The sequence below is a fragment of the Arachis ipaensis genome, chromosome B05 (assembly GCF_000816755.2).
Source record: "Arachis ipaensis cultivar K30076 chromosome B05, Araip1.1, whole genome shotgun sequence".
Taxonomy (NCBI): Eukaryota; Viridiplantae; Streptophyta; class Magnoliopsida; order Fabales; family Fabaceae; genus Arachis; species Arachis ipaensis.
Window position 1 is genome coordinate 95,555,079 of NC_029789.2, and position 10,353 is coordinate 95,565,431.

Genomic DNA, 10,353 nt, shown 5'->3' on the forward strand with positions numbered 1-10,353 from the left:
GAAAAGGGCTGGTGATTTGTTGAGAAAGAGGGAACCCGTAAGGGTGGCTAAGTCCGAGTTTTAGGGGAGGTGCCGCCGGAATTTTGTAAAATCTGAGGTTTTACTTGAAAAAGTTATTTTAGAAGGTTTGGATTTGGAAAGTTATGTTATTTAAGTTTTATCTATTGATTAAAGTATTATGTATGGGCTGAATTTATTATGAAAACAATTTTATTTAGGTAAGAAAAGAATTATATTATTTTGAAATTGAATTACCAAGGAAAGGTTTATGTTTTAAGTTTGAATTATTTATAAAAGAAGTTATGTTTTGAGATTTATTCAATATGAAGAGAGTTATGCCTGGGGTTTGAAATAAAGGATTATTTTTTTAAAAAGTTTAATGATTATATAATATTTGAATATGAATGATAAAGAGAGATAGTTTTTGAGTCTTTGGGAAGTTAGTAAACTTGAAAAAGAGTTTTATTTGGTTACTTTTAGTAAGAGGGTAATGTTTTGAAAAGTATTTAGCGAATTTAAAATAAATAATTTTCTTGAGTCTTTTGAAAGAAAATTAAACTAGAAAATAGTTTTAAAATTGGTTCGAGTTAAGAGGTTGCAAAAGTGGAAGTCGTAAAGTTTGTACAACATGATTGAACAAAGAAAAAGAGAGATATTGTATAAGAATATGTAACTGGAGATGGATAATGAGAATGATAACTTATGATGATAATTACATTGATTCTTTTGAGGAAAGGTATTCAGTTTATGAAATTGTTGGCAAGGACGTGGGTTTTGTCCCGCTTGCGTATTTATGATTATAAAGGAGAATAAAAAGCAGAAGACCTGTTGAAAGGTCATTTGTTGCTTGAGGCAATCCAAGAGATATTTATTTGTTGCTTGAGGCAACCCAAGAGATGTGTTTATTCATTTGTTGCGTTATGACAACTCCTGAGATATTTGTGTGATGATCTGCTGCGTGAAGGCAGTCAGATAGATAGTGGTACGACCACAGAACGTTTTCCAGTGTTACACAGCTATTGAGAGCTGTACCTACAACTGATAACCTGGAATCACTTGCAGAGGATATTAATTCATACACCGCTAGAATGCCGCACCTATAAGGCAAGGATTGCTTACAGAGAATATGATTTTATACACGGCTGGATGCTGCCACCTGTAAGGCAGAGTTTGCTTACAGAGGATATGACGCATACGTCGGTTAGTGAGAACTGTACCTATGCTGACTGGAAAACCATACCCGTTTCAGCTGCTTCGGGTTACGTCGGGAGCAGGTAGAAACTGACAGATAAGCTCATTACCTGCACTAGGGCTAGACATGCATCATCCTTGTGTGTGCATTTACATTTGATTGGGTTTGCTCATTGTACTTCCCTGTGATTGTGCTGTTTGTCTTGCTGTGACTTGTTTGTATGTTGAACTGAATCTCTGGCTTGTACTATTAGTTTGTGAATGTATTAAATTGGTTAGGAATTGATATTTTAATTGAGAATTAATTATGTGACTGATAGATGGTTAATGTGACTAGTTTCATATTTAGAATTTGTTTGAGTTTAGAGATTTTAAAGGAGGTAATTAATTAGCTAAAGTAAAACCAAAAGTATTTTCAAAAAGGTTTGATAAAAATATAGTTTCCTTGAGTATGTTAATTATTTGCATATTAATCATTACTTTTATGGCATTCCCATTCCCTACTGAGAACGTGTGGTTTGTTCTCACCCCAAAATCTTCCACCCTTTCAGTGATACAGGTTCGAAGACTCAGTTTGAAGCTGCGGGCGATTGTTAGACCTTATTTATGAGTTAAGTTTTTGAATTGAGTTGCTCTCATAGAATTCCCTCGCCTTTGTTGCTTAAGATTTTATTTTATAAAGCGGGATAGGAGTGGTATCTAAGTTACACTTGAATTTGTTTGTATAATATTTACTAATAATTATATGATTATTATTATTTGGTGATGCTTGATATATGATTTGATAAATAAAAACAAAAATTTCTGGCATTTTCTACTAAAACTAAAACACGATATCGAACTAAAGGCTCAATATTAAATAGTTAATAAGGAAAACAGGTCAGTAACGCCTTACTTTTGGTACGATCATGACGTATTGGAAGTTGGGTCGTTACAAATTACAGTTTGTTGTGAAACGAATCTTGCATGATTAAAATAGTTGGTAAGAGAACTTAATCTGGAAAAATTAACAACTCCAAAGCCATAACTGCTTTCCATCATATATCTCACATCATTCTTATTGTTTGCTTTCGTACTTTCTAAATTTCCATTTCATGCATTTTATATAGTCCTCAAAACACAACTTACTGCTTGCTTGACTAAGTGGATCATTCGACCATTGTTGCTCAGTCCATCAATCCTCGTAGGATTCGACCCTCACTCACCCGAGGTATTACTTGATACAACCCGGTGTACTTTCCGGTTAGTTTGTGGGTATTTGATGTGTATTTTTGGAAAACGAATTCCAAACACACAAAACTCACCAGCAAGTGCACCGGGTCGCATCAAGTAATAATAACTCACGGGAGTGAGGTCGATCCCACAGGGATTGAAGGATTGAGCAATTTTAGTTTAGTGGTTGATTTAGTCAAGCGAATCAAGATTTGGTTGAGTGATTTGTGATTTGCAGAATTTAGATCGCAGAGAAAGTAAAGGGAGTGGGTAAATTACATGAAAGTAAAGAGAACTGAAATTTAAAGTGCTGAATCTTAAAGAACAAGAAATTAAATGGCAGAAACTTAGAACGCAAGAAATGTAAATTGTAGAATCTTAAAGTGCAAGAAATGTAAATGGCTTGAATTGTAAAGGGGATTGGGAATTGGATTTGCAGAAATTAAACAAGGGAAAGTAAAATTCAACAAGCAGAGGAGTAGAAAATAACTTGGATTGAACCGGATCTAAAAACAGAATTGTAAATGAGCATGAAAAGCATTAAACAGAGGATGTAAAATTGGAATTTAGATCTCAGGACCCAAGAGACTAGATAACCAAGTCTAGATCTCAATGCCTTCCTAGATCCAACAAGAGTAATTGCAAAGGAATTGTAAATTGTAAATTGCAGAGAAAGTAGATGAGAGAGCAAGTAACAGAAACTGAAATTCAATTAAGCAGAAAATTAAACAAGATCCCAAGGTGAGATTGAAACAGAAGTTCTTCAATTCTCCACCCAAGATCCGAAGCAAGAAAATTAAAGAGTGCTGGGCAAGAACAAGGAAGAAGAGAGATCAATTCTCCTCCCCAATTCTCTTGAATTAAAACAACAATGTTAGAATGTAAAATGAGCTCTCTACTAAGTGTACTAATCAAACTGAAAAGAAAAGCTCCCCTAAAAACTTAAATCCTATGCTATTTATACACTTTCTTCAAATGGTCTTCAAGCCTTCAATTGGGCCTTTGCTATTGATGGAATTGGGTTGATAGAGGCCTTGGTTGATTGCTCTTGGAGTTTGGAATCATGAAAGCTTGAGTAAAAGTTTGAGTAAAAGTTTGAGGCAAACTTTTACTCCAACTTTTCACATCAGCCACCCTCTTTTGCTAATACCAACGTTAGGGCAAAAGTTAGGGGTCAAACTTTTGCTCCAACGTTGCACAACACCAAACTTAAAGCTTGCTTGTCCCCAAGCAAGGAATGAATTATGCTCAAGGGTTCTTTCATTTAAGATGGATTGAAGAATAACTTGTAAAGTCCTGTGAGTGAAGTGATCAAGTAACAGTGGGGTGAACTATAAATTATATGCTCATATAAGGGCTTCAGTGCTTACTAGTCCTCACATATTGGGAGTCTTAGGTCTTAGGATTTTCATCCAAATGGTATCATGGAGATCTCTTTATATGTAGTCACCTTGAAGCAGCTTATAATTTCTGTGCTTTGGCCTCGACTCTAAGTGTCATGTCTCAAAGCGGCTTTTTAGATAAGCTTTCAATCAATACTCCTAAACCAGTTGGTTTTAAGGTATTAGGTGTTAAACTTAATCATTGTCAATCTAATCAATCCCCGGCAATGGCGCCAAAAACTTGATGTGTATTTTTGGAAAACGAATTCCAAACACACAAAACTCACCGGCAAGTGCACCGGGTCGCATCAAGTAATAATAACTCACGGGAGTGAGGTCGATCCCACAGGGATTGAAGGATTGAGCAATTTTAGTTTAGTGGTTGATTTAGTCAAGCGAATCAAGATTTGGTTGAGTGATTTGTGATTTGCAGAATTTAGATCGCAGAGAAAGTAAAGGGAGTGGGTAAATTGCATGAAAGTAAAGAGAACTGAAATTTAAAGTGCTGAATCTTAAAGAACAAGAAATTAAATGGCAGAAACTTAGAACGCAAGAAATGTAAATTGCTGAATCTTAAAGTGCAAGAAATGTAAATGGCTTGAATTGTAAAGGGGATTGGGAATTGGATTTACAGAAATTAAACAAGGGAAAGTAAAATTCAACAAGCAGAGGAGTAGAAAATAACTTGGATTGAACCGGATCTAAAAACAGAATTGTAAATGAGCTTGAAAAGCATTAAACAGAGGATGTAAAATTGGAATTTAGATCTCAGGACCCAAGAGACTAGATAACCAAGTCTAGATCTCAATGCCTTCCTAGATCCAACAAGAGTAATTGCAAAGGAATTGTAAATTGTAAATTGTAGAGAAAGTAGATGAGAGAGCAAGTAACAGAAACTGAAATTCAATTAAGCAGAAAATTAAACAAGATCCCAAGGTGAGATTGAAACAGAAGTTCTTCAATTCTCCACCCAAGATCCGAAGCAAGAAAATTAAAGAGTGCTGGGCAAGAACAAGGAAGAAGAGAGATCAATTCTCCTCCCCAATTCTCTTGAATTAAAACAACAATGCTAGAATGTAAAATGAGTTCTCTACTAAGTGTACTAATCAAACCGAAAAGAAAAGCTCCCCTAAAAACTTAAATCCTATGCTATTTATACACTTTCTTCAAATGGTCTTCAAGCCTTCAATTGGGCCTTTGCTCTTGATGGAATTAGTATTCAAAATTTTGCATCACATATACGCATGGAGCTCAAGTAGTACGCATGGAACTCCCAAGTAGTATGCATGGAGCTTCAAGTAGTATGCATGGAGTGGATTTAGTTGCTAGAGGTGTATTTTTGCTATGCGTTATACGCATAGTGTAACACCCTACCACGCAGAGTCTTATGATATAGTCATAAAACTGAGGTGGCGATGTATTACGACCTCTAAAAATAAAATATATGTATATAATATAGGTGAAATGAATATATATTCGAGGAACCTTGAAAGAAAGCTTAAACAATAAGTCGCAAAATAAAAACGCATCGCTCGCGTGAACATAAACCGAGAAGACAAAAAATGATAATATATAAGTATAAAGAGTAAAATATCAAGAGTTACAAAATACCGAACCTCCGACTCAACCTGCAAAGCTAAGACCGGCCAGAGTATAAATACGCAGATATACATAACCCAAAATATCCCAAAATAGATAAAACAACAACCTGTTTCTCTACATCGACCTTTAAGATGGACAAAATAAAGTTATATATACAGAGGAGAATTTAACTACAGAACATAAAGCATAAGCTCAAAATACAGAGTCCCAAATATAACACTTCGCTTGTAGAATGAACTCCAGACACTTATCGAGGTGTCTCTTGACCTGCATTTGTAAACAACAACATATATATGGTATGAGAACCGAAGGTTCTCAGCATTGTAACGGTCCCCACATAAATAAGATATAAGGTACTGGGAAAGCCAGAGGCAATCCTAGAACTCTGACACTCAGATTATAAATCTTAAAAAACTGAAACAGTAACCATAAAATCAGGGGTAGTTCTCTAAGGTTCTTAAACTTAACCAAATTCTAACTCAAATCTTTAATCCTTCACCTTCCTCTAGTCTTCCTAATTCTGGTGGAACCACATAGACAAACAGACAAACAAGGGCAAACACAACTAGAGCACAAGTAATGCAAGTATCAAGTATAACAATTAGGCATACTAATTCACATAGGCACTCCCAATTAATGCACAACAAGCAAATCAAACATATGCACATGATGCATGCCTGTCCTACAGCTGATGAGTCTCATCTATCGGTTATAAATCCAAACCCGACATGTCCGGTAGCTAACCCTGGACAGAACACCAAACACAGAGCAAGTGAAACAATGCCACAACACTTGCATCTTACCCGCGTACCTGGAGCAGGGGACAACCTCACCATTGCCTCTTACCCAGGCAGTGTTACAGTTCTCGATCCGGAGCAAGTCGCGACACAACACAGCCTTTACATCTTATCCGAAGCCTCGAACTTTTCCAAAGCAAATGGATAACACCACTGCATCTTACCCAAAGTCACATTCAGAAATTCATTCTCATTATCATTATAATTCATTCTTATTCATTCAACTTCATAATCAAATTCAACTCTCATCAGTCTCTTTTCTTATCTCTTTTCCGGAGCAAGTGGACAATGCCACTAATGTGTATTTTTGGAAAACGAATTCCCAACACACAAATCTAACCGGCAAGCGTACCGGATCGCATCAAGTAATAATAACTCACGTGAGTGAGGTCGATCCCACAAGGATTGATGGATTGAGCAATTTTAGTTTAGTGGTTGATTTAGTCAAGAAAATTAGAGTTGATTTGAGTGATTTGTATCTGATAGAAGCTAAATTGCATGAAAAGTAAAGGGAGATGAAAAATTGACAAGAATTTAAAGTGCAGAAGAATTAAAGAGCCGAATCTTAAAGAACAAGTAAAGTAAATGACATTGACTTAGATCACAAGAAATGTAAAGAGCTGAAGCTTAGAGTGCAAGAAATGTAAATTGTTTGAATCATAAAAAGGGTCTGGGAGCTAGGAATGCAGAATTTAAACAAAAGACAGTAAACAGCAATCAGCAGAAGAATAGAAGATGACTTGAAATGAAACAGATCTCAAACAGAAGAGTAAAATTGCTTGAAGAAGCAAACAGTAAAAGAACCAAACTTAAATTACAGGCTCTCACTAAGAGAGTAAAGATCTCAGGGGTCAAGAGACTAAAAAACAAGTCTAGATCTCAATTCCTTCCTTGATCCAACCAAGAACAATTGCAGAAGAAGTAAAGATTGAAATGAGTAGAGAAACATAGATCTCAATCACAATTCCTTGAATTATGCAGAAAAATCAACAGAAAGAGATTTCAAGGTGAGATTGAAATAGAATTTCTTCAATTCTCCACCCAAGATCCAAAACAAGAGTCAAGTAAGTAGAAAAAAAATCCCAGAGGAAGAGAGCTCAATTCTCCTCCCCAATCTCGCAACTAACAGTGAATATTCAAAGATAAAAGTGAACTCCAATGAAAAAAATTCCCAAGTAAAATCAAGGTGCTTTCTAAATCTAACTAACTTCTATTTATACACTTCCTATTTTTGGATCTCAGAATTTGGAGTGAGCCTTTTTTATTTGGTGAAAACTTGAATTAATTTGGAATTTTGGTTGAATTTTTAGCCCATGGGTGTTACTCCCAGGGCAAGGCTCGGTTCATGGCATGAGCTCAGCATTGGTGCTCCCTGGCCGTGTCAATGTTGGTGCGTGACAAGGCTTGGCAAGACAAGGGAGAGCGCTCGGTTCATGGCATGAGCGCAGCTTCCTCCTTGTCTCTAGTGTGAGCTCAAGTTCGAATCCTTGGGGAAGCATTGTTGGCCCTTTTCCTTTGTGCAACAAAGCAACGCCTCCTTCCTTGCTTCTGTGATGTACATGGTTCGAATCCCAGGGAATGCACTTCAGCCAATTTTGGCTTATTTCCTTGCAAGGGTAGTGGTGCACGAATTGTGAATCACACTTTTCACAACTAGTACCACTAACCAGCAAGTGCACTGGGTCGTCCAAGTAATACCTTACGTGAGTAAGGGTCGATCCCACGGAGATTGTTGGCTTGAAGCAATCTATGGTTGTCTTATAACTCTTAGTCAGGAAAACGATAAAATAATTCACTTATCAAATTTGATTGCAAGGAATAAAAGGGCAGAACACAAATTATACTTGTATGCAATGATGGAGAATATGTTGGAGTTTTGGAGATGCTTTGTCTTCTGAAATTCTGCTTTCTTCTGTTTTCTGATTCACGCTCGCACGTCCTCCTATGGCAAGCTGTGTGTTGGTGGATCACCGTTGTCAATGGCTACCATCCATCCTTCCAATGAAAAGGGTCCAGATGCGCTGTCACCGCACGGCTAATCATCTGCAGGTTCTCAATCGTACCGGAATAGGATTTACTATCCTTTTGCATCTGTCACTACGGCCAGCACTCGCGAGTTTGAAGCTCGTCACAGTCATTCAATCCCTGAATCCTACTCAGAATACCACAGACAAGGTTTAGACTTTCCGGATTCTCTTGAATGCTGCCATCAATCTCGCTTATACCACGAAGATTTTGATTAAGAGATCTAAGAGATATTCATTCATTCTATGGTGAAATGTAAGTGGTTGTCAGGCACGTGTTCGTGGAGGAATGGTGATGATTGTCACGTTCATCACATTCATATTGAAGTGCGAATGGATATCTTAGATAGGAACACGCATGTTTGAATGGAAAACAGAAATACTTGCATTAATTCATCGAGACACAGCAGAGCTCCTCAATGGAGTTTAGAGACTCATGCCGTCAAAGAGTACAAAGTTAAGCTAATCACGTGCAGAGGGCTGTTTTGGGCGTTCAACGCCAGCTTTGGATCCTTTTCTGGCGTTGAACTCCAACTTGCAACTTGTTTCTGGCGCTGGACGCCAGATAGCAACATGGAACTGGCGTTGAACGCCAGTTTACGTCATCTATCCTTGAGCAAAGTATAAACTATTATATATTGCGGGAAAGCCCTGGATGTCTACTTTCCAATGCAATTGGAAGAACGCCATTTGGAGTTCTATAGCTCCGGAAAATCCACTTTGAGTGCAGGGAGGTCAGAATCCAACAACATCAGCAGTCCTTTTTCAGCCTGAATCAGATTTTTGCTCAGCTCCCTCAATTTCAGCCAGAAAATACCTGAAATCACAGAAAATACACAAACTCATAGTAAAGTCTAGAAATATGAATTTTGCATAGAAACTACTGAAAATAAACTAAAAACTAACTAAAACACACTAAAAACTATATGAAATTAACCCCAAAAAGCGTATAAAATATCCGCTCATCACCAATTAGAGGTGTCCAGGGTTCTTAAGCACACGCTTCTTTTTGCTTTGGACCTCGACTTTAACCGCTCAGTCTCAAGTTTTCACTTGACACCTTCACGTTACAAGCACATGGTTAGGGACAGCTTGGTTTAGCCGCTTAGGTCAGGATTTTATTCCTTTAGGCCCTCTTATCCACTGATGCTCAAAGCCTTGGGGTCCTTTTTTTACCCTTGCCTTTTGGTTTTAAGGGCTATTGTCTTTTTGCTCTTGCCTTTTGGTTTTAAGAGCTTTGGCTTTTTCTGCTTGCTTTTTCTTTTTCTTTCTCTATTTTTTTTTCTGTAATCATTGTTTCTAAGTGCTTGGGGAACAAGAAACTTTCAATATCATTGCAGAGCATCATACAAGCTTTTGGAAGGATTAAGCATCATCAACCAAAGAGATGAAAGAGGAATGTGTGGATCAGTGATGATGATGATGAGGAGTAAAGCAAGCGAACTCCAAAAGGTTGTATTGTTAAGTAATTATCTTACATCAAACACTGCTATGATTGAGAGTGATTTTGTTTCCCTGATTATCTGTCTGTTTAGTATGTTTTTTTTTTTCTGAAATTCAATAAGCAAGATGCTTGATCATTTACAACATCATACTCTCCAAAACTTGTTTGCACTCAATATTTCAAAAAAAAAATGCATCACATGAAAGTTCTTTGAAAAGAAGGATTGAGGAATTAAACAATTTTGAGGAAAGCAAAAGATTAGGAGAAGTGGTGGTTCTAGTTGTATGATTATGTATTGAGGTTGCATGCTTGTGAAAACTTGCATGGGAGCTCATAGGCAGGGCATGAAGTTCAAAGAAGTATTGTGGAGATTCTCAAAAATCTATTGATCCAAGAAGCAGCAAACAAAACAAAAGAAAATAAAGAAAATACAAAAGCAAAAAAAAGAACATGGCCCAAGGCTCTGAGCATCAATTACTAGGCAGAAAAGAAAGAAGAAACAATGACTCAAAGAGTTGTTAGCCTAGTAAATGCTTGTGGTTGAGTTGTGTCAAAGAAAGAGGCTTGAGCAAGTAAATCCTTAGGGGTGCTTTAACACCTAATACCTTAAAACCAACTGATTTAGGAGTATTGATTGAAAGCTTATTTAAAGAGCCGCTTTGAGACATGACACTTAGAGTCAAGGCCAAAGCAAAGAAACT